Raw genomic sequence first — 26,066 nt, 5'->3', positions numbered from 1 at the left:
CGGCACGCGGGATCCTCCCAGACCGGGGCGCGAACCCGGTTCCCCTGCATCGGCAGGCGGACGCGCAACCACTGCGCCACCAGGGAAGCCCCTCTCCAATTTTCAATAAAGGGCTTAGTGAGCCCCGGATTCAATATATTCTCAGTGACCTACAATGTGGAACCTTCCTGCTACAGTTATATAAAAGGGCTTGATTAGAGCTATAGCCTAGAGATCAGGTTTTTGGGCTCTGTGTATACAATGGAAAAGAAAGGCACACTCGCCCACTTTTTTTTAATGCGATTTTTATAACTATTCATGCTCTAAATGAACTGGTGTTAGGGTTCTAGAAAATTATATAATGTACTAAGACTGAAGTGCCTCAGGCTCAAACATCTTCAATTCTCTCGTCTCTAGAAAAAACTTTTAATTGCTGTTCCAGGACCGAAAAGGTCTTTGAGGAATGCAGTGCCTCTCTCTGGGTCTGTTTGTGTCTATCTTTACAATTGCATGACCACAAAGAGAAACTCAAGATAGGAAAGCAGCAAGAGCAGAGGGCTGCAAAGGTGGGAAAAACACTGAGAGTTATGCAACTGGTAACATCAGTAACACACTTTTGAATTGAAAGCACAATGCTAATATAAGATCCAACAAAAGCTGCCATCCATTATTACAAAGAATCCTGAGAAAGAGTTGCCCTTCTGCAGTTCAAAAGATAATCTTGGTGTTCCAAGTTCACTCTTTTAAATTTGTACAACATTATTTTTTAATAGAGTCTTTCTTCAAAAAAAAATTGTAAGCGATGAAAAGTTTTCGTTTTCTTACATCTCTTTTTCATTTTTAAAACCGACATTCCTCTTCCTCTCCTGAGGCACACCCAGATATTCTTCAATGGATTTCTGTTATGCTGGAGTGAAGAGAGATTGTCAGTTGGAGCCAATAGATCAAAGGTCAGATCTCAGCACTATCCTTTACTAGCTGCAGAGCTTTAGACAAATAAAGTAAGTATGATAATACTTCTCTTAGAATGCTGATATGGAGGAAATAGAATTTTCCTTTTCTTCATGATTTCAAAAACTCAGCTTCTATATTGTATTTCCAGAAAGATGAGCCTAGGGAGAGGCTTTGGTGGATCGTTACGTATGGTAGAAAAATGAAGGATCAGATTGGAATAACAGAAAATGGGGTGACATTCACTGATGGAGGGCGCAGGGAGTGGAAAAACAGAACACTTGATTGCAAGTGACAGAAATGTACTGCTTTTATCCACCTCCAACTAGTTTAAGATGAAAAAAGGGGAGTTAGGCAACTTAATGGCTCATAAAAACTAAAATACCAAGGATGGATTGGTTTCGGGCACACCCGTGCCCAGGAGTTCAAATGATGTCAGGGCTTCCATTTTTCTCAATTTCTGTTTCTTTCTGCTTGTGGTCCCCATTCTCTCCTATTGCTGATGTCTTTCTCCTTATAGCTAAGGAAGACAATTTACATTGTCCTTTAAGGTCATAATTCCAGAGAAATAGATTAAGAAGAAACATCTCGGGTCTTCCCTGGTGGCGCAGTGGTTGAGAATCCGCCTGCCGATGCAGGCCGCGGAGCGGCTGGGCCCGTGAGCCATGGCCGCTGAGCCTGCGCGTCCGGAGCCTGTGCTCCGCAACGGGAAAGGCCACAACAGCGAGAGGCCCGCGAACCGCAAAAAAAAAAAAAAAAAAAGAAGAAACATCTCCTAGGAGAGCCTGCCAGAAATTTCCAGAATAGATTCTCATTGGCTGGCTTGTGTCACATGCCCACCCAGATCTGTCTGACTCTAGAACCCATACTCTTCACTGCTCCTGAATACTGTCTTAGCACTTTTAAAAAAAATTTTTAGTCTGTCTTCCTATTAGAGTCTAAGCTCCTCGAGGGCAAAGAATCATTTATTTTTTACCCTGAGCATCTAGCATTGTGCTTGGCACATTGTATTGGATGCTTTAAAAAAATGTGTGTAGGACTGAACTGAAATAGACAAATCTAAACTCTGACATATGATGTGTAAACCAAGTTAATTCAGTATCTAGTAAGTACACCTAAGTGGTATGATAAGAAAACACAAGGTAGATGACTTAAAGGGTGGGAAAAAATCATGGAACACTTACGCATGATTTCTGTAAAGGTAAATCTTACCGAACTAGCATACTAGAGTTCTCCTAGTGTGCAGATAGACAAAAGGACAAGGTGAAACCAGCAGACCTTATTTGGCTTTTCAAAAAGTCTTTGACAGATTTACACATCAAAAGCTTTTAGAAAAATGGTGTTACCCTCGGATTTTAGAATGATATTGTTGGTATTGTTTTAATTTTGTTTGTTATATTGTGTCTAGGAAACAGAATCAAAATCAAGCCATGAAGGTTAGGAATAAATGAGAAAGTGTAAATAGTGGGGACCGATCTTATTTCATGTTTAATAAATTATCAAGAGGTGGTTTGGACAACGGAATTTTTAGTTTGCATATAACAGCTCTTTCGTTAATGCAGTATTTAGCTGAAGACAAAGGCAAAATAATAGAAAATAATGATAGGTGCCTTGAATTTAGGTAAGATTCAATTGTGCATTTAGGGGGAAGTATAACAGTGTAGGGGAATTGGAGGTGGGCACACAGAGCCAAACCTTTGCTCCAACTAGATGGGCCTATTTCCCTTGCATTTTTTCACTTTTCCATGCACTTCTTGTCTCCTGTCCACACGTGTGCTCAGTTGAAGAGACCCTTACCAGCTAGAAGGGACCTTTTTTTGGACAAGGGAATATTACAATCTCTGCTACAATCTCCAAACCTTCGAGGATTGGGGTTGGGGAGAGATGCATGGGGTGAAAGGGGGAAAAATGAAATAACACAAATTGGAAAGAAATAATCTTTCCAAGGAAGTAAGGAGGTGATGAATGAGCACAAGAAAGATACATCAAATCTGAAGAAAGTCCAGAGAAAAGTAACGATCATATTCAAAGAGATAAAATACTTCCATTAAAGGATGTTAAAAAAAAAACTTAAATCTTCCAACCAAATGCAAAACGTATAAAATAATAAAGGACCAAGAGATGGTTAAAAACACATCACAAAATTGGAAATTGCTCTTATTCTTTTAAGCTTAGAGATGGTTTGAGAGCAACAAAAAGACTTGGTGGCATGACTTGGAAAACTTGTTTCTCAAAGGGTGGGGAGAGATTGAAAATGCAAATACTTTAAAGGGGGTTTCAAATAAATTCCCAGAGGACAAATACAGGATGTATTGCTAGGGCCTGTCAGAACTGTGAGAGATAATGTGTCTGTTGACCAGGGTCAGGTTCTAGTCTTGTCTTGCCTACTTACTAATGCTGCATGTGCGCCCCGGGGCAAACGACTTAGTATTTTTGAGACTATTTCCTTAGCTGAGCCTATTTCCTTAGCTGTAAAAGGGCGATAATAATACCTGTCCTGACTACCTCAAAGGGCGGTTTTGGTGTTCAAAGGAAGCCATGCATTTACCAGTGTTTTGCGAACTGGAAGGTGCTCCATAAACATAAGTGTTTTTGTTAGTGCGTCGCTGAACTTACTGCAAACTCCCGGACAAGGGGCATCTAGGGAGAGCGATTTGGCTCTCCCACGTGGCGACTGTGTTTTCATCAATCCTTATCGCACCTTTATGGGGGTATCTTGCTGAGGAAAACTTTTCGGTGCCTGATGAAAAAAAACCAAATCCACTATACAACTAGCAGGTGTCTGTAAAAGTACCATACAGACAGGGCTTAAGATAAACTGCCAAGAAAACGCCAAGACTGTCAAAAAGGACTTCTCCGTGGAAGCGCAGTCTTCGCTTTACGAAAGATGCGTCGTGAGCGATAGATCATGATGCCGGCCGCCGAAAGGAAACATGAATTGGTAGAACCGGTCGTGCGGTAACGTAGTTATTATAATTCCACTCCGACAGATTTAACGATTTGCCACAATTCCCCGGAATAAGCAAGATGCTGCAACGAGCTTCAGACTCCGAGCGGAGAGCGGGAATAATGCGCGCGCACTCAGCTCCAACCGATCCCGGGTCCCGTGAACGCGCCTCCCCCGCCAGCCAGGGCGCGCGCGCGCGCGCCGCCGCCGGCCCACGTGACCCCGGGCGCGGCGGCGGCGGCGGAGAAGGGCGGGGGCTCGGGCCGGCTCCGCAGCGCCGCGCAGGCGCCCCAGGCCCGCGCCGAGCCGAGCCCCTCCTGCTCGCTCCAGGCGTCAAAATGGCGGCGAGGGAAACCTGGAGAAGCCCCGGAGCCTGAGGCACTGACAGGAGCGGAGACGGGAGGTGGCGGCGGCGACGGCAGGAGGAGGATGGCCGGGGGCGCTGGCGCCGGTGCGGACGGCGGTGCAGGCGGCGGCGGCGGCGGGGGCGACGGCCGCGGTCCCAGCGGCGGCAGCAGCAGCAGCAGCGGCGGGAGCAACCGGAGCCCCAGCCCGAACAGCCGGCGGCCAGCAGCGTCCTCGCAAGCCGAGCGCCCAGGCGAGCCAGGAGCCCGCGGCAGCAGCAGCAGCAGCAGCGGCGGGAGGAGCCTCCGGGGTGAGTGTCCCTCGATGTCTCTGAGGCTGTGAGCCGAGGCTGTTACCGGCGCGGTGCTGGGCGTCCCGACGAGGAAGGGGCTGTGCGGGGGCGGTGGGGGCGCAGGGCTGGGGCCCGGCCGCCGCGGGGGGCGCGGGGCCGGGGCCGGGAAGGGTCACTGGTCCGTCTGGGGCTGAGGCGGCGGTGGCAGACTGACCGGTCCCGGTGCGCTCCGCGGGGCGGGCTGGGCAGTGCGCCGCCGTCCCGAGGGCAGAGGCGCGAGGTGTGGCGCTTGGGGCGGGGAGACCGGCCCGAGGTGGCCGCGGCGGCGGCGGCCCGGCCGGCTCCAGTCTCGGGGCTACGAGGGGCGGGACTCGCCGCTCCCAGGACGCCGGGAAACCGCTCCCGAGACTCGGGCGAGTGTTTACCCGGCTGCGGGGCTGCGACCGCCCCAGGGTGGGCGTGAGAGCTGCCGTCCGGAATCAGGGGTCGAGGAGTACAGGCCTGTGGACGGCTGCTCCCCGGGGGAGAAGTTAGATTCTCTGGGTAAGTTACTGTTTCGGGATCAAACTGGAATTGCGCTTTGACAGGTTGGGAGAGAGACAATACGGAGTCTTTGGTAAAGGATCCTGTGCGTGGAGTACTTGAAAGGCTAAAAGCGTGCATTTTTCAATGCCTCATCATTTGCACAGATGTTTATTAGCCTTACCCCGAAGATGAGAACTTTCTCACCGTTTGGGGGGAGGAAGCCCTGAGTGTTGCTTCTGCTTTGAACTACAATAGCACCTCTTCACATACCAGCACAGATAATAAGTACTCTGGATTAGGCCTAATTCGCAGAAGCAGTCTTGGTTTTACCAGAATACTGTTTCCTCTGCTAAAACATCTTACTGTAATGAGGAAATAGGCATTTTTACAGAATTAGTTCGTTTTTTCAAGTAGCAGAATCTTTTGTCTCTGAATAGCTAGCATCCATTTCTTTTAGCTTGCTGAAATCAATTACTTTCTCCCGGAAATGTGGAAGAAAGATTTGAAATTGCAAGAATCATACATGTTAATGGCAGCTGTGATAAAACTTGTCCTGGAATTTTGAAGTCAGAAAAACCTTTAGCGATCTGATGTGACTTGTTTTAGAACTGGGAAACTAGGCCCAAGGAGATGAGTGACTCGCTGTGGGTTCTGCAGCTGGCCAGGGATTGGACTAAAACTAGGATCTAGGCCTCTCTCCGCCCTATTTAGAGAGCTCTTTTCACTACACTCCTGAGCCTCGTATTCTTCATTGATTGCATTCTTCACCACCATCCTCATCCCTGGGTTTTTGCACAATGTAGTTGAAAGGAGGAATCAGAGAGAGCGCCTCACTCTGATTCTTGACAGTTACTGTCAGTTACCACAAGTAACTGATGAAGATTTTTTTCCCTGGCCTGAATTTAATGAAAACCAGCTGACATTTCATTTAGAGTTTTCATAGGTCTGTGACTGACTGTATTTCTGTCCAATTATAGCTTGCTTATTTATGCATGCATTCAGTAAAACCAGTATTCTGTCCCACAAAACCTAACTACTATATTGTTTTGTCCCTCATTACCAGCATTTAAACAGGTTCTTTGTATCAGGCTCTAATTTTAGGATTTAAAACACCTGTGTTGTATTTGCCAAGTCGTACCATCTGGTTTCCACATAGCCACTTGAGTCACAGCAGTTTTCTGTGTTGTGTGTCACAGGTTAACCTTCAGAAAAACAGTCATGTCAAATGCTTCTGATTTCACATTCTAGTCATTGAAACTCACACACCAGAGTTGTACCTTGTGTTCAGTTACACAGGTGATTATTGAAGATCTGCTTTGTATTTTGCAATACTAGGTGCTACAGGAGAAAGATACAAGTGAAATATGTAGACTTTGCCCTCAGAAAAGATAAGATGTACCCCTCTGAGTCTAGAAAACAATCTATCAATACAAAGAATGTTGTACGTGTTCTGGTTAGAGGGAGATGAGTGAGGCCTCAGGAGTCTAAATAACTTCCTGGAACACTTGGGACTTGAGCTAGCTTCTGTGAGGGTTTAGATTTACAGAGAGATTGGAGCAGTTACTTTGTGAGGGAAAAGCAAGAGTGTAATGTGGAGATTAGCTTTGGGGGAGGGGAATAGAGAGGGAAACTAGGATGAGCTGACAACTGAATTTCCTGACAACTGAATTTCCTTGGGAGGACATTAGACAGTTGAAAGGATATGTTTGTAGAAGGGTTTGAGTACAGGATTGAGGAGATTTGGATTTTTGTCCTCTTGTGCAAGATATGGGGAGCCTTTGAAAGTTTGGAGGCCACACATTAATATGATAAAACTGCCAAGACGCACCTGTCAGTGATCTGTTGGTTGAGTTAGAATGAGGAGAGAGTGGAATGAACCAGGGACAGTAGTAGCTATTGCAGTTACCTGGGTATGAAGAGATGAGATCCTACACTAAGATAGAGTCCCTAGGAAAGATGCATAGCAGGTATCGTTTTTTTTGTTGCTGTTTTTATTGTGGTAAAATATACATAACATAAAATTTGCCATTTTAACCAGTTTTAAGTGTACAGTTCTGTGGCATTAAGTGTATTCACATTGTGCAACCATTATCACCATCCATCTCTAGAACTCCATTCATCTTCTGCTGCTGAAACTCTATACCCTGTAAACACTAACTCCCCACTTCCCTTTACTCTTAGCCCCTGACAACCAATATGCTGCTTTCTGTCTCTACGAATTTGATTACTCTAGGTATTTCATGTAAGTAGAATCATACAGTGTTTGTCCTCTTGTGACTGGCTTATTTCACTTAGCATAATGTTCATCCATGTTGTAGCATTTGTCAGAATTTCCTTCATTTTTAAGGCTGAATAATATTCCATTGTATGTATATACTGCATTTTGTTCATCCGTTTATCTGTCAGTTGATAACTTCATATGCTTCCACTTTTTGGCTTTTGGAATAATGTTGCCATGAACATAGGTGTGCTCATATCTGTTTGAGTCCCTGCTTTCATTTCATTTGGGTATATATCCAGAAAATTTTACATTCCCACCAGCATGCGTCAGGGTTCCAGTTTCTCCACATCCTCACCAACACTTGTTGTTTTTATTATTTTAATAACAGCCATTCTAATGGGTGTGATATCTCTCATTGTGGTTTTCACTTGCATTTCTCTAGTGATTAGTGATGTTAGCATCTCTAAAGCTTATTAGCCTTTTGTATATCTTCTTTGGAGAAATAATCTATTTAAGTTCTTTGCCTATTTTTAATTTAGTTGTTTTTTGTTGTTGTTGAGTTGTAGGAGCTCTTTATGTATTCTGGATACCAATCCCTTATCAGATAGATGATTTGCAAATATTTTTGCCATTCCATGCATTGCCTTTTCACTCTGTCGAGTGTATTTTGATGCACAGAAGGTTTTTTTTGGTAAGTTTTTAATTTTAATGAAGTCCACCTGATCTAGTTTTTCTTTTGTTGCTTATACTTTTGGTGTTACATCTGAGAAATGATTGCCAAATCCAGTGTCATGAAGCTTTCCCCCTTTAAAAATCTTCTAAAGAGTTTTCCCCTCAAAAAACTCTTATGTTTAGGTCTTTGCATGTGGATATCCAGTTTTTCCAATGCCATTTGTTGAAAAGACTATCTTTTTTCCATTGAATGGTCTGCCCATCTTTGTTGAAAATCACTTGATCATACATTGAGGGTTTATTTCTGAAATCTATTCTGTTCCGTTGGTCAGCAAGTCTGTCTTTGTGCTGTCACTGTACTGTTTTGATTACTCTAGCTTTATAGTAGTTTTGAAATCAAAAGTGTGAGGCCTCCAACATTGTTCTTTTTCAAAATTGTTTTGGCTATTTGGGGTTCCTTGAGATTCCATATGAATTTTAGGATAGATTTTTCTATTTCTGCAAAAATGTCATTGGGATTTTTTTGATAGGGATTGCATTGAATCTGTAGATTGTTTGGAGTAGCGTTGACATTTCTTCCAGTCTTCCAGTCCGTAAACACCAGATGTCTTTCCATTTATTTGTGTTTAATTTCTTCCCACAACATTTTGTAGTTTTCAGTGTAAAAGTCTTTCATCTCCTTGGTTAAGTTTACTCCTGAGTATTTTATTCTTTTTGATACTATTGTAAATGTGATTGATTTCTTAATTTCCTTTGCGGATTGTTCATTGTTAGTGTATAAACGCAACTCATTTTTGTATGTTGATCTTGTATCCTGCAACTTTACTGAATTCATTTATTCTAATGGTGTGTGTGTGTGATTAGAGTTTTCTACATATAAGGTAAGGTTGTTTTCTAACAAAGATAATTTTATGTCTTCTTTTCCAGTTTGAATGACTTTTCTTTCTTTTTCTTGCCTAATTGCTCTGGCTAGGACTTCCAGTACTGTATTGAATAGAAATGGTGAAAATGCACATCCTTGTCTTGTTCCTCATCTTAGAGGGAAAGCGTTCAGCCTTTGACCATTGAGTATGATGTTAGCTGTGGATTTTCCATACGTAACCTTTATTATGTTGAGCTAGTTTCCTTATATTCCTGGTTTGTTGAGTGTTTTAGCAGGTATGTTTTAAGAAAAAAATTCAGTTATGGGTGCTGAGTTTCTGCCTGGTGAAAGAAAATTCTTGTGTCATTGGTGGAATGTTATTGTCAAGTTGTTTTTTTTAAGCATCATCTTTGTACATTTGCAATTATGTTCTGGCTGATAAAAATAGTGCTATAGTTATTCAGTGGGGAAGACTGACACTGATCAAATAATCATACATATATATGCCTGAGTAACTATAGTACTATTTTGCTTCCAGCTGTATTCCCAGCATCTAGCATAGTGCCAGGCACATAGGTGCTCACTAAAGTTATTAATTGAATTTAAAAGCAGAAGACTAAGATTTAACCCAATAAGCTAAAAAATATATTGTTTATAATTTTTATAGAAAGTGTTTATTCTATTTTAAACCACCTTCCCTCTTAACCCAGTCTTGGTACAGTGGTAATAAAACAAAATCAGACTTCTCCACTCTAAAAAGAAACAGGCAAGTGACTTTTTCTAAAACAATTATCTTTTTTAAGATGAGGCAACATTTTTCTTTTTAAGTTGATGCTAATGGAAGTTGGTTATCAGAATCCAAAATTTCAAAGGGAGCATAATTTAAAGGAAACTTTTCATGTACCTACTAACTTCAGATTTATAATGAAATTCAAACATTCAGTACCTAGTTTATTTACAAAACAAGTTCAAAAATTTTTAATGCAAGCTTCAGTTCTTTTAATTTTTAAAATTTTGGCAGTCTAAATTTGACATTACAAGTTGTCTTTCACAGCATCCTTACTATCTCAAATAATGTAGAAACTTCAAAAACATATAATGTACTAAGTTTTATAAATTGACATTAAATCCATATAATGAACATTATGTTAAAGTTGGAATAAACAGAAATCACTTTAATTCAATACACAGAACATCCTTTAATCACAAGATTCAAAAAAAAATCTGCTTTTTTGAGCATTGTTGGAGTTTTTAGACATAGTGGTAATGTATTAGAACACTGGACTGGGAACCAAACCTCCATTCAGATTCTGATTACTATTTATGGTTTTGCAGTCTTAAGCAATCCATTTTACCTGTCTGAGGCTTAATTTTTCCTCATCTGTAAGAGGGAAAACACACACACACACACACACACACACACACACACACACACACACAATGTTTTTACATAGCAGCTTTGCCACCTTGTATTTTTTATTCCATTCTTTCCCTCCCTGTTACCACTTACTTACTAGTCTGGACTATTTATTGAACAGCCTACCAGTGGAGTCTCTGCCATTTGTTCTCCCACTTTTCCTCTCCTTCTCTGGCTGTTCTCTATATTGCTACCACACTTTTTAAAAAATGCAATTGGAGGATGTTACTTCCCTACCTAAAAAACTTGTGTTGACTTCCCATTGTCTATCGGATAAAGTCCAAACTCACAACAGTTTGTAGACTGTTGTCTAACGTTAGATTTCCCATTACTCTAGTCATACTAAGCTGTTTCTTGTTCCTTCTTCTTCTGTTTTTCATGTGTTTATCCCAGTGCTTGGAGTTCTCCTGTTCTTTGCCATCCAGGAGACTCTGAGAAGATGACTCATCACCCATTTCAGCAGTAGATTTTGATTACTCCAAGCCAATCAACTCAGGGCATTTCCCTGTAAATTATTATTTGTCCCAGTTAGATTGAAAGGAAAGAAACATTCTATTTCTGGGGGAGAGGATTTTTTTCCCCTATTGTTTTTGAGCAAGAGAACATGTGGCCCCAATCACCACTGGCAGCTGTCTTGTGACCACAGGGGATGATGAAACATGCCCTGAGGATGGCAGAACAGAGAGGTAGGATGAATGTAGGTGCATGACAACATTATTTTAGACACTTATTGGGCTGGGCCTGGGGCTTTCCCTACCGTGGGATTTCTCCTTGTGAATAAATTCCTATTGTTTAAGCCAATTCTTTGGGGTTATTTGGCATCAGAAATCTGATTCTTACAGTCGTCTTTATTCTTCAAGACCCAGTTCAAAAGTTAGTTTTACCAGTAATCATACACTCACTCCCTTAGTACTTTGGACCTTTCTTCCAGTCCTTATTTACTATATTATCATCAGTTGCTTGTGTGTCTAACTCCTCCACATAACTCTTTGTACTTTGAGCCAAAGCCTATAGGATGTAGCACAGTGTCTGGTAAATTATAGATACTCAGTGAGTTGTTAGGATGAAATAATAACATGAGTAAGTGCTTTGTAAACAATTTTTTAATAAATATGAGGTATGTTATTGAGTTTAAAACTAAAGTGAGATGGAAAAATCAATTAGGCCAGGCATGCAAAGTGTTCTTTGCTTGCCCTTAATTGTTTTCTAAAAATATTCACTTAGATTAAAAGTTTGACAGTCTCTTCTGGCTACAATTCCTTAAATTTTATGAACACTCTTGCCTACTTAAAGCAGGAATCATGGAAGGAGCAATAATGAATTGTGTTGTTAGTGTGCAGTTTCTTTCCTTCTTTAGGGGGAGACTGAATGCCAGAAGAATTTTAAGTATAGTGTCTTTTTTTCCCTATATTCTGAAATTATACTTATTTAATTTGTTTTATCTGGAATTTACTTGTGAGTTGTTCTTTAGAGAAAAATTCCATAACATGCTTCATAAGACTTAATTATGCTTGTCTTCAGACTTTCCCAAAATATTTCTTGCTTGCTTGAGACTGGACATGAGAATTTTCTGGTTAGGAAAAAAGCTTTGTGGCAGAACTAGATGAGTTTGTAGTGAATGTTAGTAATAGCTTATGACAGAGAAATCTCATTGTAGCCTTAATTATGAAGTCATAGTTCTGTCACATGCTTCAGTGATAAAGTCTGACAAGGGAGGAAGGATAGGGAAGGAGAGTTAAAATTCCCAACTTGGTGTACCTCACCATTTGTTGGCTTCAGTCAAATAAAACTTTGACATAGTAATTTGTAGTTATTTTTAAAACAAGGTAAGGAGGAATACAGTACACATTAGAAATTGTAAAATCATCTGTTGGGATGAGTATGAAAAGACATTTGTCTATGAAGAACAGCCTTCTTGTTTTGATGTCTAGCTGTTTGTTCCCTTGGTACCTTAGTTTCTACATCTGTAAAATGAACATTATCACCCTCTTTAGGGTTCTTTGATTAATTAAGGTAATCTACGTGAAAACACAATATAGTGTTCTGAGCATAGATGCTCAGGCATTCCTTTTTTTTTTTTTAAGCAGAGATTATTTTATTTTTTATTTAAAAAAAAATATTTATTTGGCTGCACCAGGTCTTCCTTGTGGCACATGGGATCTTTAGTTGCGGCACATGGGATCTTTAGTTGCGGCACATGGGATCTTTAGTTGCGGCATGCGGGATCTAGTTCCCTGACCAGGGATCAAACCTGGGCCCCCTGCATTGGGAGCGTGGAGTCTAAACCGCTGGACCACCTTGGGAAGTCCCTCAGGCATTCCTTTTAATATTGAGCTGCATGAGCTGCTTGTATTTTTTGGAGATTAATCCTTTGTCAGTTGCTTCGTTTGCAAATATTTTCTCCCATTCTGAGGGTTGTCTTTTTGTCTTGTTTATGGTTTCCTTTGCTGTGCAAAAGCTTTTAAGTTTCATTAGGTGCCATTTGTTTATTTTTGTTTTTATTTCCATTTCTATAGGAGGTGACTCAAAAAGGATCTTGCTGTGATTAATGTCATAGAGTGTTCTGCCTGTGTTTTCCTCTAAGAGTTTTATAGTGTCTGGCCTAACATTAGGTCTTTAATCCATTTTGAGTTTATTTTTGTTTATGGTGTTAAGAAGTGTTGTAATTTCATTCTTTTACATGTAGCTGTCCAGTTTTCCCAGCACGGGCTTATTAATTCTTGAATGAGAAAGTCTGTCGGTTTGTGTGTGTGTGTGTATGTGTGTGTGTTTAAGTAACAAAAACTCTCTAAAATAAAGTTCAAACTCCCTTTCATGGATCATATGGCTTTTTGTTATCGAGGCTCTGCTGCTTCTCTGGGCTCATACCTTATTACTGCCAAATACCTTCCCGTTACACTCTGCGTGTAGAATTGCTTTAATTTCCTTAGTGAGCCAGGTTTTGTTCTTTCCTTGGGCCTTCACATAGTCAGTTTCCTCTGCCTTTTAGAGCATTATGTTGGCATCCCAACCCCTCCCCACCATTACCTTCACCCAGAAAAAAGTTCACACTTATTGTCAGTCTTAGATCTTATCTCAGATATCACTTTCTCAACAGCCCCATAAAGTAAATACTTTTAAATATTATCATCAAATACAGAAAAGATAAACAATTTGAGCAAGATCACAAAGCTTATAAATGGCAGATCTGGATCCAAACCTAGACAGTTTGGCTCTAGAGTTCATCTTCACTAATATGTGCTTCCTCTACATTGTAACTGCCTATTTATCAGCTTGTCCCTAAGTAATTTAAAAGCAAAAATTATGTCTATCTAGTTCATTGTTATATTTTCATGTGCCTATTATCAGCACATAGTAGGTGCTCAGAAAATGTTTAAATGAGTGACTGTATCTTATTTGAGAGCAGAATTTGTGATTAAACTCCTCTTAGTACCTTTCACATAATACATGTCAGTAAATAGTCTTTTCATGCTTATGATACAAAGTGAAATTTATATGATCAAGTTCATTGTGGCTTTGAAATATATTGCACTTTGTAACCAAAGATAGTTACAGCCCCATTTTTATAATCACTGTTAACTCATTTTATCCTTTTATAGCAATGTTACTTGGCATCTTAAACTGGTGCTTTTGTAGGCTTCCTTTTCACATGGTATCCCTATGAACTGTTAAAATACAGATTATTTGTAACTCATTTCTAAATGGTACATAGGAGATTTTACAAAATAAAATTACACTAGTATATGCACTCTGATCATTTATATCTATTAACCTTTTAGTGGACGTGATTGCTGTACGTATATGGAACTTAGAAAAAAATAGATGTACTCACATTTTCAACCTTGATGGTATCCCGAAGGATAAATGGTTTATCTATATAGAATAGTCACAGGGTAAATAATGATTTAAGGCATGCACATTGTCGTTCATGTTGATGGGAAAAATTGGAATGTTGTATTTCAGTACACTTTTCAAATAAGTAATGCCTGAAGCTACTTCCAGGTTCATGCTCTAATCAGGGTCAGTAGGTTAGAGAACCAGAAAAGTCTTCCTCCTCCATGAATGTTCTCACTTTACCAAAGACTTTGCTTTGGTTAATCATTCTCTCTTCCGTATCCCCTATGCTCTGGTACAGGGTTTCTCAACTTTGACACGTTGGGCCAGATAATTCTTTGTTGTGGGGCGCTGTCCTGGACTTGCAAAATGTTTAGCAGCATCCCCAGCCTCTACTCACTAGGTTCCGATAGTACCCTTCTTCACTCCTAGTTATGGCAACCAAAAATGTCTCCAGGCATTGCCAAATGTCTCCAGGGGAGCAGAGTCACCCAGTTGAAAACTGATGCTTTACTGTATCATCCCTACTCATTTGTTACAATATCTCCCTCTCTTTCATACACAGACCTTTCCAGACTTTCACATCCTCTCTATTACTGCCTCACTTCTTGGCACCTTTTGCAGTCTTTTTTGAAAAGCGTTATAAAACATCTGCTCACTCCAGTTTTACTTCTGGTTCAGTTTCCTCTCTTCAGGTCTATGAAACCACATTTTTCTGGTTTTCCTTTACATCTGTGGCTGCTCCATTTTGGTCTCCTTTATCAGCTCTACTCACTGGACAATGGCATAATTTTTGCTTCTTTCTTACTTTTTCTTATCTCGTCACCTCCTGCCTTTCTTGCCTCATTTCTTTGTATGTTGTCCCTCTTATACCTATTAATTCTTAAGCTGTTCTCTGTGTTGAAATGCCCTTACCTATGTTTCCCCCTATTTAAATTCTAACATGCTTCAAGAACCAAAGCAGATGTCATCTTTCCATGAAAGCCTTTACTAATCACTAAAGCCTTTTCTAGTCCTCTAACTTCCATGCCATGTACCTATTCTTTCTCTCTGTCTTCCACTTGGCAGCTTTGTGTTATTTATGTATTGGACTATGTCCTGCACTAGACAGTAAGCTCATCTTTGTATCCCTGACATTACCTGGCTAAGTGCCCTGCACATAGTTGGTGTTTAGATAGTTGTTGCAGCAATGATGAGGAGGTAGCAGTAGAGTGGAAAGGATTTAGTAAAAACAGTAATGACCTGAAAGGTTGTTAAAAGTAGGAGAAAAAAAAGAAAACTGAAGAAAATTTGAAACTGCTTGTGGAATTCTTTACATTCTCTCCTTTCATGGTTTGTTTGATATGGGCCTTTTCTGGTTTAATTCTCCATTTCTAAGCACCTTATTTATCAAGGACCCGTTATGAGCCAGGCACTCTTCAAGAATCTTGGAATACAGTTACTGGAAAAGGAAACAGTCCTCAGTACTGTAGGAACTTAGTCTCTTTGAAGATGTAGAAAGCTTAACAATTAATTGCCCCTGCAGAGTGGTAAGTACTGAAATTGAAATGTATCCAAAACTTTCCAGTAGCACAGAGGAAAGGGGTGACTGCTCAATTTGAAATAAACCTCTTTCAGGTGCCATTTCTTATATGCAACCTATTCTGGTCACTACCCAGAATGATTAGTGTTTTCCATGCTTTCCTTTACTCTGTTCTTTTTCAGCTACCAAATTATAAGCATTTCCTGTGCCTCAGTACTTAGCCTTCCGTTCATTCTTTTATATCCTTTTCTTTAGAAAATGGATTTAGTTTTGAGGCTTCAGCTGACAAGTTTCAAAGCCATACCAGCTATAACAAAACATTTTTTTGTTGTGAAATAATATACATGCAAAGAAGCATAGTAAACAAATTTAAGTTTAACTTATTTTAACAAATTATTTTAAAGCTGACACCACCATGGTCACGAAATAGAACAGTGGAAGCATGCTCAAAGCCCCACTCATGCCTCTTCTCAATCACAACCACCTTAAAGGTCACCCCTATTCTGCTTTTTATGGTAATTTCTTCTAAGATTTAAAAAAAGAAGAAGAAGAAGAAGAAGCCCTGTACCTGAATACCAACTAGATATTTATTCCAAAACAATATAGTTTCATTTTGGGAGACTGGGAGACAGAGGTGAAGGGAGACATTTCACAGTATTCTATCTTGTTCTTGCACTGAAACCCCGAAGAACATCCCCAGGTTCACTAGAAGGACTCACCTGACAGAGCATAGAGTCATACTCATGGAGATCATTTATTACAGCACAGGATACAAAACAAAATCAGCAAAGAAAAAAGACACATGAGGCTAAGTCCAAAGAAAAACAGCTGCAAGTTTCCAAGAGGTCTCTTCCTGTGGAGTCACACAGGTCACACTTAGTTCCTCCAGCACTGACTTGTGACAGTACAAGTGAAATATTGTCTACTTAGGGAAGCTCATTAGAGACTCAGCACCTAGGGTTTTTACTGATGGCTGGTCACACAGGCATCTACTACCTAACATGTATCAAAATTCCAGGCTCCCAGAAGGAAAGCAAATATGCAGCATAAACCATACTGTTTGCACAAACAGTTTAGGTACAGTGAGCTGTCCTTATCAGTTAAGGAATGGTAAAACACAGAATGTCCAAGTTCCCAAAGACCAACCAGGGCCAGCCTTTCAAGCAGGCCTTTCTAAGGGTAGCAGTTTCAGGCCTGCTGTAGCTAACTTTTTTCTGCTTGATATTTTTCAATTCAAAATTTAAATAAATAAAAAGTCAGCTTTCAAATTGTGTCATTTTCTCTTAAAATGTATCAACACTAACTAACCCAGTGCAAACCTTCACTTTATACCTCCACTACTATCATATGATTGAAAGTATGTTCTGTGGAACATTGGACAAGACCTATTATTGGTTTTTCTTAAAGTTCAGGAATACTGAATTAAGCAAAGTTATACAGGTTACTTAGCTGCAGGACTTTCAGCCTTTTGCAGTGATGTGTGACCTGGCCTCTATCTACCTGTCTTGCCTCATCTTACATTATCTCCCTTCCCTACTTCCCCTGCGTCAGCCACCTTGGCCTTCTTGCTCTTCCTAGAATTTGCTAAACTATTGACTCTGCTGTAACTCCCCAGCATCACATCACTACTACCTCTGTCAATAAATAATATCAAGCTTTATTTATTTATTATTTGGTTGCGCTGGGTGTTGGTTGCGGCAGGCAGGCTCCCTAGTTGCGGCTTGCAGGCTCCTTAGTTGTGGCATGCATGTGGGGTCTAGTTCCCTGACCAGGGATCGAACCTGGGCCTGCTGCACTGGGAGTGCAGAGTCTTATCCACTGCACCACCAGGGAAGTCCCTCAAGCATTATTTATGTTTATGTATTATTTATATTTATGTGTTTAAGATCTTTCTTCTGTATGCTATATGTGTTCTTTATGTTTTGTGGGCTTATTAATGTCAATAAATCAACTTATTCTTTCTCATAGCAGCCCATGCCTTTCATGGCATTTATCTCAGTGTATGATTTTATTTTTGTAATTATTTGTTTAAATGTCCATTTCTCTCACTTGATTGTAAGCAACATGAAAACCAAGACTATTTTGTTCACAACTATAACCTTCAACACTTAGCATAGAACACATAATTGGTACTCAGATTCTTAATGAATAATATAAATAATTCTACAAAACTGGGCTATAGTAAACAGTGTTTCCCAAACTAACCAGGATTTTTTTTAGGGCTCATTTCATTGTATTTTGCAAGACTGATGTTGTGTAGAATACACTTTGGGAAATACTGATATACTTTAAGGTGTAAAATACATAGGTAGGATTTGTAGCTAGGAGTTTGTATTTATTGTATATTCTTGATTGAACCTCTGTTAGGAAGATTAATTCAGTGTTGGTGGGCTAGATGAATTAGACTGGAAGCAGAGACCAAGACTGATTTTTGTGACAATTCAAGAGAGATAGTAAATAGTGACTTAGTCTAAGTGATTTGCAGTGGGATTGGTGAACCAGTCTGATATAGAGGAGAAGGATGAGGGAAAGACGCCTGCAGTTCTGACACTGGATGCCCAGGATGTCTTCAGCAAATGACATTTGAATAGATTGGAGTAATTGAGTTTCTTCTTCCGGAAAGCATCCTCCTATTAATCTGGAAAATATATCCATCTTGTTTCCAGGCAACACCAGATAATTAAATTATCTTCATATTTAGGAATTAATAAATTTTTTAAAATTAGCATACTGAATTAATAATAACTGTGCTGTAAACTCTATCTAATGACAGCTTTCTGCTGTGGTTGAAGAGTGTGTTTACCTACATAATCTAATTTGGAGATGACAACAAAAATTGAGAACTTTTTTGTATATTGTTCTTACTACTTACATATGTATATATAAATCTGTTTTCTGATGTAAAAGTGTTTACAGGAAGGACCATGAAACTCAGACGTTACTAAAGGAAAAGACTGAAACAAGTGACTATTTAAAAAATTTAAACATTTATGACAAAAGCCATCATAGTTTTAAAAGGCTAATATGAATATTCTCCCTTGATATTTTAACATTAATATAAAAAGTGTCACAAATTAATAAAAAGAACAGCCACATAGAAGAATGGGCAAAGATTATAAACACAGAGGCTAATAAATATATTGAGATTCAGTTTCACTTATAATTTTTTAAAACAAAGATTAAAATAATGAGATCATTTTTTCCTCCATCAGATTGGCAAAGATTAATAATGACCAGAGTTTTGATGTTCTCATGCAAAGTTGATAGGAATGTAAATTGCAACTTTTCTGACCAATACATCTCCAAATTAGAAATATATATACCCATTTATCCAGTAATACGATTTCTTTTTTTTTTTTTTTGGCCGCACCTAGCGGCATGTGGGATCTTAGTTCCCCGAACAGGGATCAAACCCGTGCCCCCTGGGTTGGAAGCCCAGAGTCTTAACCACTGGACCGCCAGGGAAGTCCCAGTAATATTATTTCTTGATATTTATTCTAATGGCATAGTTTACAGTGGTTAAAGATAGAGGTAAAAGGATTGCAGGACTGTTTATAATATTGAAAAATTGGAAATGATTCTCAATATGTTTTGGTGAAATAAATTATGGCGTATTTATACAGTACAGTTCTATTTAGGGGTCTTTAAAAGATAAAGTAAAATTTGTAGTACACGTGTTTCTGTATCCCTGGTATATTATGAAATGAAAATAGTTTTTTACAGAGCTCTTTGTTAAATATCCCTACTTAAAACTATTTAAAGTTAATTTATGTCAAAAATGCTAGAAAAGCAGAAAGCAAATTGTTACTAGTTGTCTGTGTGGGAAGGGAATTGCCTTTTGTCATACTCTCCTGTGTAGGCTTTTTGGTTTTTTTGTTTTTAATTTAAACAACAAAAGTGTAATTCTCATAAGAGAATGGGGAAACATTACGGTTCTGGGATGGGTAGGATAGAGAAAGTTTAACATGTATCTTGTTCTTTGTATATTGTGATCTGTTCTACAATCTTTAAAATTCTTTTGAGTCAACAGTGTGACTCTCAACTTTTCAAACTCTAGTAATAGAAGGCAAAAACACTTCTGGGAGAGAAAGAAATACAGCTAAAAATTACAGAGATGCTAAAAATTATTTTTTTCCATATTTTCAATAAAGAAAATAAACTCATATTTTAATCTTGTAAAACAGTAAAACTAAGAGGGGGGAGGGGATGTACATTGCTTGATGGTGGTGCTTGTGTACTGTCACCAAATAGTATGATTAGTTTTCTATTCAAATTAGATACCCCATCTGAAAATGTTCTTAGGAGCACAGTGACTTTTCATCAGAAATTTAATAATTAAACATAAACGTTGAATAATTATTTAGGGATTTAAAATTCAACAAAACTAATGGTCTCTTCTTTATGCAAAGGAGTTGTGTGGGTATGGAGAAAAATAATTAGGTTAATAATACGGAATCCTGTAGCTAATCTTCAAATTTGGAAACAACCCCCTAAAATATTGTTCTTAAATTTAAACTAATTCACCTGCTTGATGTCTAGCAGTGAAACATCTGTAACGTGGTTCACTTTAACTTCTTGTTTTTAATGACTGTTTACACTTAAATTTAGCCATTTCTATTCTTGGATAACCTACTTAAATATTGGTATTAATTTTACATTTAATACACATCTGAATGCATAATAGTTTTCAAGTTTAACATTAAATGTACATTGAATTTTCATAAATGAGAAAATTTCTACATTTAAAATTATTTCGAATAATTTAGTATCTCTTAATGATTCTTTCACTGGTTTTGGTTTTCTTATCCTATTTAGAATGATCATCGCTAGTTTTCCCTAGTGATTATTCCTAGGCTGTCCATGACTCCTTGAAGACTAGCTTTTAAAAATCGTTTAGGGCTTCCCTGGTGGCGCAGTGATTGAGAGTCCGCCTGCCGATGCAGGGAACACGGGTTCGTGACCCGGTCCGGGAGGATCCCACATGCCGCGGAGCGGCTAGGCCCGTGAGCCATGGCCGCAGAGCCTGCGCGTTCGGAGCCTGTGCTCCGCAACGGGAGAGGCCACAACGGTAAGAGGCCCGCATAACGCAAAAAAAGAAAAAAAAAATCGTTTAAAAAGCTAAGAGGTAACGTATTTCTGACCATGCTGAATTTATGAAGCAGGTATTTTATTTAAGAAGTATTTTATAACTAGAAATATTAAGAATACCAAGAATATATAGTATCAATATGAATCTGCACTGTAGCCAGAGTTCTATGAACCAGGTTCACCTCATTTATCTACATTTTTCCCCTCATTTTCTAGCTTAAAAAGTTTTAATGGTTACCCTTAAAAGAATGTTGCATAAACTGGTGGAATGGGATGTACTTTTTAAAATATTCTTTTAAGAATACATTTTTAATCGGAAAAAAAAAGCAGCAGGAGACTGACAGCTGTTTTGATTTATAATAGGTTCTATTAGAAGAAGCCCACATGGGCTTAATAAGATCCTCCTAAGCAGAACTCTAATAAGTAATCTCTATTTGCAGTAACACAACTTAATTTTATAGAAAAATGCAATTTAAAATATATCTTTGTTTAATATGAACAAAATGTTTTCTGACTTGCCTTTTATTGGTGGTGGGTAGGTAAGGAAAATACTATTCTTATACATGATCTTGAGCTGCTAAGTACACGTGCACAATGTCTTATTTTTAATTTGAAATTCTAAGAGTTCTGATAACCATTTCTTTAGGGAGACTCATTTGATGGCAAACAGTGATGTGACCTGAATTCATTTGGCAACAAAACCTAACCTGAACTAACACAGCTTAGTTTAAATGTTTAATATATTTTATTGTAAAATATGGGGTAATATGACTAATCTCACTGGGTGTGTTTACATAGTGTATACAGTAAATGTTTCATATACCATATTACTTTCTTTTAAAAGAGAGAGAGCATGAGAGAGAGAGAGAAAGAGAGAGAGAAGGAAAAGAGTCTGAATTTTAGAATATATCTAGCTCCAAAAGTTTCTCCCTGGTAAGGAATTGTGGACTTGTATTCTGAATAACACTCTTAAACTGGTGTTTTAAATTGGTGATGAACATTAAATAAAATTTTTATTGGTAGAACTAAGATTGAGAAACAGTGTAATATGTAACACTTTATCGTTTAATTCTGTAGATAGAGTTTAATTACCAAATATGCAGGAAGAATATATGAAACGTAGAATAAGCTAACGGATTATAGATATCAACTGTAAATTGAAACGTATTACTTAAAATTAGATACTGGAGGAGAGAGATAGAAGGAAGAAGATACTAGCTAATTTCAGTATTGCTCATAGTAGGGAGCCAGTGGATAGTAGCCAGAAAATAGGGAATTTGGGGTATTATATAAAAGTATTAGTAAAGTTACTTACTTGTGGGGTAGGGAGAGACTAGGTTGAAGTAGACAGGGGGAGCAACTAGTCTTTGAATATATCTTATTTTGTGGTTTTGACTTTAGACTCATCTAAACATTTTACGGAATTATGTAGCAGAAGTTAATTAAAAATGCTGTGCCTAGGGCTTCCCTGGTGGCGCAGTGGTTGAGAGTCTGCCTGCCGATGCAGGGGACACGGATTCATGCCCCAGTCCGGGAGGATCCCACATGCCGCGGAGCGGCTGTGTCCATGAGCCATGGCCGCTGAGCCTGCGCGTCCGGAGCCTGTGCTCCGCAACGGGAGAGGCCACAGCAGTGAGAGGCCCGCGTACCGCAAAAAAAAAATAAATAAATATATAAAAATGCTGTGCCTAAAAATCAAAAGTGAAATAAAAGTGTACTTCCAGTTAGTGATGTAATCACCCAGAGCAAACTATTCCAAGTGACTTACATACACAGTAATTTATAGGATATCCTGAGTTGGGTATATCCTAAAGGTAAAAAAGAATTGCCAAAAAAAAAAAAAGATTTTCATTTTTCGTAATGTTGATGATAGTGTTGACATTTTAATTCTTGGCTATTGTATGTGTATTGTGGGATAAAATAAATGAACAATTATGTAGGCAGTGTTGAGAACAGGGTTTTGACATGTGAGAAAGGAGAAACACGTGTAAAGTTAATGAGATTAAGTAAAAACCCTCTAAACCTGAATTTGCATTGGAAGCATCAGTATACACTCATGATGTATGTGTATATATCTGAATACACATGTGTAGAAGATTCCCTAACTCTTGTACTAAAAAGGCAGTCAGCACCCCCTAGCACCCAGACTGTGGTTTCTATATGCCATTTCTCACTGAAAGGAATTAGGGCTCCTTTAAAGAGATGGCTGATTACAGGTCTAAGGTAAGAAAAATACAAGATATGCTAGAATAAGGTATAACCCTAGAAAGCAAAGAAGCTCTCAGAGACAAGTAGTGTTGTGTCATATGATCTCAGGGACCAATTTGAATAAGCTTCCACTGTCCAAATATGGGACAATTTGAACCTCAATTGGGATAAATACAAATAATTGAAACCCATCAAATATGTTTAAATCCATGAACACAATTTTTTTAACTTGCTGATCATCTTTAGAGAATGCTAGGATGTTAATTGTTTTAAAAATTAGTAAATAAAAGTAAAGAATCATTTATTCTTACCTTTCTGTTCAAACAACTGAATAGTTGATGAGTTCCTCTTACAGAAGTATTCTAGTTTATGAATAAAGAAGGAGTGATAGAATATCATCATGTTGCAGCCCCTAATGAATTAATGACTCTAGTTGGTGATTAATGATAATTGTTAATATTAGAGAATGAGAAGTAGACATTTGGTACCTATTGTTGGAAGTACACATCACCACATGTGAAGCAGTCTTGACAAAATAAACTTTAAAAGTACAAAAATGGCACTAAATCTGATTAAGTTGTTAGATCTATAAATTTCTGAAAATACAGGGCTGAGAGAAACATATTAAGCTACATCACGGTGATGCATTTGCCAAAATTCAGACTGTGGGAAACTACCATATAACCTGATTTCTTCAACAACAACAAGGAAAAAAAATTGCAAGGGGAGAGGGTTGGGGAGGGACCTTTTAAAGGAGATTTAAGAGACTTAGTTGTCCAGTCACAATGCATGGGCCTTATTTGGATCCTGATTCAAACAAATTAAGAAAAAATAAACCAGTGGTGGAAATGTCAATACTGCCTGGGAAGTTCATATTAAGGAATTGTTGTTCATAATTTTAGATGTGATAATGGTACTGCAGTTGCTCTTTTGTATCCTTTCTTTTAGAGATTCATCAGGAAGTATTTACAGATGAAATAATATGCTATCTGGGATTTGCTTCAAAATAATCCAGAGAGATTGGGTAGAGAGTGGATTGGGTTGTAGTGATACAGGACTGCCACAAATTGGTAATTACTGAAACTTGGTAATTGTTGAGCTTTGTCTTACTATTCTCTCTACTTTTGTTATATTTTTCTCTTCTTTATTACAGAAGCTGCAAAAGTATCTCCTGCACAGGAGGAAAAAATAAGTGATAGATAGGAAGGAGTGAAAATAGAGAAGCATAGTCATATTTGTCTTTGGTGTTTGAATGCTAAGGGGTTTGATATTTATGGAGTATAATCCACAATCCAGAAACTTTTTATTGTTCGCCAACAATGAGGACCCAACGCAGCCAAAAGTAAATAAAGAAAATAAACTTAATTTATTAAAAAAAAAAAAGACTTGTGACTAAAACAACAGTGTAGTTAGACATATAGACGCATAAGGAAGACATGGCTGTTCCCATCAGAAAGGTTGGTATAGGACTGAGGACTTTTAAGGTACTTCCTTGTTTAGGGGGAAAAACACTGAATTAGGGATCAGAATGACTGGTATCCAGTTTTGGCTTTGCCATTTTACTATATATTAATATTTTACTTTGGATAAGTCACTTCATCTTTTTACCTTAACTACCTAATTCAGAGATTAGAGAATGAAGCCTGTCCTATCTACATTGAAGACTTAATGTGAGAATAAAATGACTTAATGTGTAGAAAAGCATTTTGTAAACTATATATCCCTGTTAGAAGATACTCCTGCTACAGTCATTAAAAGAATGTAAAAAAGGGGAGCACATGTCATTGCTTTTTTAGTGGGGCTTTTTTTCCATTTACTTTTTTAAAATTATGATTAAAGATACATATAACATTAAATTTACCGTTTTAACCAGTTTTAAGTGTACATTCACATTGTTGTGCAACCATCACCACCATCCATCTCCAGAACGTTTCATTTTCTCCAATGGAAACTGTACCCATCAAACACTAACTCCCCAGTCCCTGGCAACCTCCATTATTCTTTCTGTCCCTGAGATTTTTTTTTTTTTTTTTTTTTTTGTGGTACGCGGGCCTCTCACTGTAGCGGCCTCTCCCGTTGCGGAGCACAGGCTCTGGACGCGCAGGCTCAGCGGCCATGGTTCACGGGCCCAGCCGCTCCGCGGCATGTGGGATCTTCCTGGACCAGGGCACGAACCCGTGTCCCCTGCATCAGCAAGTGGACTCTCAACCACTGTGCCACCAGGGAAGCCCTGTCCCTGTGATTTTAACTACTGTAGCTGCCTCGTATAAGTAGCATCATATAACATTAGTCCTTTTGTGCCTGGCTTATTTCACTTAATATCCTCAAGGTTTATCCATGTTGTAGCATGTATTAGAATTTCCTTCATTTTTAAGGCTGAATGATATCCCACTGTACATATATATGCATCAGCAAGTGGACTCTCAACCACTGTGCCACCAGGGAAGCCCTGTCCCTGTGATTTTAACTACTGTAGCTGCCTCGTATAAGTAGCATCATATAACATTAGTCCTTTTGTGCCTGGCTTATTTCACTTAATATCCTCAAGGTTTATCCATGTTGTAGCATGTATTAGAATTTCCTTCATTTTTAAGGCTGAATGATATCCCACTGTACATATATACCACACTTTGTTCATCCATTTGTCTGTTGATGGACATTTAGTTTGCTTCCACCTTTTGGGTGTACCACCCTGTTTGAGTCCCTGTTTTCTTTGGGGGGGGGTTATATAGCCAGAGGTGGAATTGCTGGATCATATGGTAATTCTACATTTAAATTTTTTTTTACATTTAATTTTTTGATGGATCATGGTGCTTTTTTTAAAAAATCAGTACTGTTTATATATTTTGGAACATCTCAACAGAGTCATATTTGAGGCTGTATGCACACTGTGATCTATACTTTTTTTTTCCCTAAGAAATGTTTTTTTACTCCCAAGAACTAGTGCAGTTTTTAAATCACACTCTTGTAAGAGGCTTAGGCTGTATGTGTGGAATATGGATCCTGGGAAACAATTTTTGGACTGAAGAGCTCAAAGAATGATTACAAACAAGTCTTTCCTTATTAAATGGTTTTTGTTTTTTTTGTTTTTTGTGGTTTGCGGGCCTCCCTCTGTTGTGGCCTCTCCCGTTGCGGAGCACAGGCTCCGGACGCGCAGGCTCAGCGGCCATGGCTCACGGGCCCAGCCGCTCCGCGGCATGTGG

The 26,066-nt window shown here is 38.8% G+C and overlaps 1 protein-coding gene and 1 long non-coding RNA gene across 7 annotated transcripts in view; one reads left to right on the top strand and one right to left on the bottom strand.

Moving 5' to 3' along the window:
* Nucleotides 1-4,076, bottom strand: part of LOC114487227 (uncharacterized) — a 14,377-nt gene extending 10,301 nt beyond the window's left edge. The window contains exon 1 of the long non-coding RNA XR_003682151.2: nucleotides 3,547-4,076. This is a non-coding gene — a long non-coding RNA (uncharacterized lncRNA). The remainder of the gene's footprint in view (nucleotides 1-3,546) is intronic.
* Nucleotides 4,077-4,490: 414 nt separating this feature from the next.
* The window catches only part of BTBD7 (BTB domain containing 7), a 79,554-nt gene continuing 57,978 nt past the window's right edge, over nucleotides 4,491-26,066 (top strand). For 2 of the 6 annotated variants that reach the window (XM_028496353.2, XM_055088691.1), the window contains exons 1-2: nucleotides 23,794-23,933; nucleotides 24,017-24,205. The gene's annotated coding sequence lies outside the window, so the exon portion shown is untranslated. Of the gene's footprint in view, nucleotides 4,533-4,887; nucleotides 5,058-23,793; nucleotides 23,934-24,016; nucleotides 24,206-26,066 lie in introns of those variants that run through there. The other 4 variants (XM_028496354.2, XM_028496355.2, XM_055088690.1 and 1 more) reach the window with 4 other exon arrangements.

This window comes from Physeter macrocephalus, chromosome 11 (assembly GCF_002837175.3).
Source record: "Physeter macrocephalus isolate SW-GA chromosome 11, ASM283717v5, whole genome shotgun sequence".
NCBI lineage: Eukaryota > Metazoa > Chordata > Mammalia > Artiodactyla > Physeteridae > Physeter > Physeter macrocephalus.
The sequence above is the reverse complement of the archived record's forward strand: the minus strand, read 5'-3'. Positions and strand labels throughout refer to the sequence as shown.